The 4038-nt window shown below is 44.2% G+C and overlaps 1 non-coding gene across 1 annotated transcript; it reads left to right on the top strand.

Moving 5' to 3' along the window:
- The first annotated feature begins 227 nt into the window (after positions 1 to 227).
- Positions 228 to 334, top strand: LOC120274233. The gene has a single exon (XR_005540766.1). It is a non-coding gene; the product is annotated as a small nucleolar RNA R71 (small nucleolar RNA).
- Positions 335 to 4038: the final 3704 nt, after the last annotated feature.

Below are 4038 nucleotides of genomic sequence, written 5' to 3'. Positions count from 1 at the left end.
TCACTTGGGCCGCCAATAAAGTTACCGCATCAATTTCATGGAGACCGGCCACCTTTTTCTTCTCACTAGCGTTCCACTGGTAGCTATTTAACCCCATTTCTTCAATCAATTGACGTGCTTCGTCGGGGGTTTTGCTACCTAAGGTACCTCCTGCCGCCGCATCCAAGAGTTGCCTTGTACTCAGGTTCAAACTATTGTAGAAGGTTTGAACAATCATCCACTCCGGGAATCCGTGTTGCAGACACTTTCGCAGGAGTTCCTTGAACCTTTCCCATGTCTCAAATAGAGACTCCAATTCCAATTGCATAAAGGATGAGATCTCATTCCTAAGCTTTGCTGATTTTCTGGGAGGGAAATAACGGGCTAGAAAAGCTTCTACCATCTCCTCCCATGTAGTGATTGATGCTCTAGGTAATGAGTATAGCCAGTGCTTCGCTTTCCCCTTTAAGGAAAAAGGGAAGGCTCTCAATTTGATGGCATCATTCGTCATACCATTTATCTTCAGCATGTCGCACACCTCGAGGAAGCTCTCTATATGACTGTTTGGATCCTCATCGACCAAACCGTTGAATTGTGCGGACTGCTGTAGCATATGGATGAATGCCGGCTTTAGCTCAAAATTCTGAGCTATAATTGGGGGACGCATAATACTTGATTGTGTCCCCAACACTGAAGGTCTGGCATAATCGGATAGTGTTCGTTGTTGCTCATTTTGTTCTGCCATGTTTTGAGATCCTTCTACTTCCAAATCAGCTGGATTAGGTTGTTCTTTTACAGGTTCTCTCCCTTTCCTTCGAAGTGTACGTTCAAGCTCAGGGTCTTCTTCAATCAGTATTGATGGATTCCCTCAGGTCATAACCTGGAGCTGCACCAAAAATAAGGAAAAAGAAAATCAGAATGATGATAGAATAAGAAGATATGAAATAGAATGTGTAGTGAAATAGCTAAGAAAACAAAGTGCAAAGTATCTCTAAACGCCTATTCCCCGGCAACGGCGCCAAAAACTTGACAAGGTCCCCTTGCTTATATCCCGCAAGTGCACGGGTTTGTCAAAGTAAAAATCCCGGGTGAGCGGGGTCGAATCCACAGGGAGTAGGGAGTAAAGACACTTAATTCGGTTCTCAGCTATGTGGAGTATCAACAATGATAAGTGTGATAATGATTCAATTCTCAGAAATTAAAAGCAACAAGTAAGAGAGCAAAAGTAAGGAGGAGGCAAGGCAATCGATAAAGATGGGGTACTCGGATAATGCTTCACCTAGGATAATCATTTCAATTGCAAGAACCCTCTATTATGCTTCCTAATCGATGCAATGGTGAGTCGTGGAAATCCTTACATACATAGTCCCAAATCTAAGATCAACTATGCCTAACTCAATTCATGTCCCCGAGTAGAAATCGAACAATCTCAACACCTCGCCCTCGCATAGAGTTGCAATGAGCTCTAAGGATTCCAAGTGATAAATCTCTTCCTAGATTTAGACCTAACCGTTTGGTCTAGGCGGAAGGTCCCTAGCCACAATTAAGCCATAGATACTAAGATCCTTTCAACGCTTCACTCCATTGCACTCGCAACTAGGCCCCAGCTGAGGTTCATTCCTTAGACCATTCACTTTATTATGGCCACAGAGAACTCGAGGAACGGAGGTAGAATCTATCACATCGGAGGGGAAAGGGGACGCTCCTGTACCTCTCGACTCACCCTCTCAACCCTCTCCAACCTAGCTTTGTCTAACGCTCGTGGTGTGTCACTCACTCACAAGGTTACCGATAAGAACTCTCAACCCTAGTGTCACTCTAGGGGAAATGTTCATACAATCAAGCATTCAAGGTTGGAACTCACAATAAACATCAATTTATTGGAAGCATAATAAAGAAGTTCAATGAAACGAATACATCGTATAGGGTTCACAATCACCCAAGTACCCACTAGAGGTTTAGCTCTCCATGGAGCTAAGTACAATCAAAGAAATTGAATGGAAAAGCAATGAATCCATAAAGAAACCCCCTCGATGGCCGTGTCGATGGTCTTGTGGAAAGTCCTCTACTCGTCGTCCAAGGATTCCTTCGTCCGGTATAGGATACGCCTCGATCGAAGCTCCCCTACCAACCTTCTTCCTAATGGAATCACAATATCGGAGCTGTAGAACCTCTCCAAAACCTTAGCCAATACCCCTCGAAACCCTAGCCAAAGCCCTCTCGCAAGTGGGGGAAAAGATGGAGAAAAGAATACAAAAATCGGGGCTGAATCGGCTTTAAATAGGGCTGGAATCGGGCAACTCCACGGCGTGGACGATACACGCGCCCATGCGGAATTTCCACACGGGCGTGGATAATTTCCACACGCCCGTGTGGATTCTCTGTTTCTTTGGTTTCTCGGCCGGCTGTAAACAGTGCTGCTACAATACTTACTACAGTGTTACTACATTGTTCTGCTACAGTCTTTGACCTGAATAATTCCCAATTCCATATTTTCATCGGGGTAACGCAAACGGGCACATGTTCAAGTCGTGGATCACTTGCTTCTTCAATGATATATATGTTGGTGGACGGAATGCTCGAGTGTGACTGCCTTTGTGCCCCTCCAAATGGATGTACTCACTCGAATGCGAGGAGGTTGGCACACACTCTAGCATCTCACACCTGTCCTATGTCTTCGCGTTTGAACCTTAGCAAGATCTTCTCCAAAATAGGTGCATTATGATCCACATTGGCCTATATCCTTCATACTCAGCCTCACAACCATACCTGCATAAAAGTAACATAAAAACACACATATTAATGTAAAAACCTGAGAAAAGTAATGCTCAACATAAGGAAAGAATGCTTCGCATTCATATCACACAAGAACTTATCAGTGTACTATCAGGCTTGGGACCACCGAGCAATGGTTCATCCATCTTCTTTGGTTCACGCACGTCTCCAACAGCCTTAGAACGTTTCCGGTGGCGTCTCCTAGCCCTTTTCATTTTTCGGAGTACCTTCTTTAAGATCCCCGGAGTAGATGGTACTTCTTCTGTCGATCCAAGCATCAATACTTCTTCATTGCCCTCCTCTTGGTCGAACAATCCTTTATACAGATCTGGGTTGAACATTTCCTGCATATATTCATCATCAATTTCATCAGTAGTGTCTAGAAAGTATAAAGTATTATCGAAGTCAAGAGAATGCCGCATGGCTTCAGCAAGTAGGTAAATGAGCTTGTCATCTTCAACTCTCAATGTGAGCTCTCCGCCGTCCATGTCAATCAATGCTTTGGAAGTCCGCAAGAACGGTCTCCCAAGTATCAAGGGTACATCCGCATCCTCATCGACATCTAGTACTACAAAGTCAACCGAAAAAATGTACTTGTCTACCTTGATAAGCACGTCTTCAATGATGCCTATCGGATGTCGCACCGTTCAGTCCGCCAGTTGCAAAGTCATCCGAGTAGGCCTAGGCTCGCCTAAACCTAGCTTTTGAAAGAAAGTGTATGGCATGACGTTGATACTTGCCCCTAAATCCGCCAATGCCATTTCTTCACCTAAATTGCCAGTATTACACGTAATAATGAAGCTTCCCTGGTCTTTCTTCTTGTTCGGCATGTTCTTTTGCAATACCGCCGAGCATGAAGCATCTAAAATCATTGAAGTGCTTTCCTCCAACTTCCTTTTGTTCATCAACAAGTCCTTCAAGAACTTCGCTTACTTAGGCATTTTGGCCAATGCCTCAATAAATGGAATATTGATGTGGAGTTGCTTGAACAAACTTAGGAACTTCTTGTACTGTTCATCCCCTTGGTCATTTTTCAATCTAGAGTGATAAGGGATTCTTGGCTTGAAAGGTGGGGTGCCACCTTTTTCTCTTTGATTATCCCCTCTTCTACCTCTATAACCTCGGGTGCGTGTTTTTTTGGCTTCTCACTCAGAAGCCTACCTTCAACCTCACGACCACTTCTCAAAGTGATCGCCTTCACATGCTCTCTAGGGTTGGTTTCTGTGTTACTTGGTAAACTTCCATGTGGCCATTCAGAGAGAGACTTTGCAATTTGCCCCACCT

Source organism: Dioscorea cayenensis, chromosome 12 (assembly GCF_009730915.1).
Source record: "Dioscorea cayenensis subsp. rotundata cultivar TDr96_F1 chromosome 12, TDr96_F1_v2_PseudoChromosome.rev07_lg8_w22 25.fasta, whole genome shotgun sequence".
Classification (NCBI taxonomy): Eukaryota; Viridiplantae; Streptophyta; class Magnoliopsida; order Dioscoreales; family Dioscoreaceae; genus Dioscorea; species Dioscorea cayenensis.
Note: the sequence above shows the minus strand (reverse complement) of the source record. Positions and strands in the feature narration are given on the sequence as shown.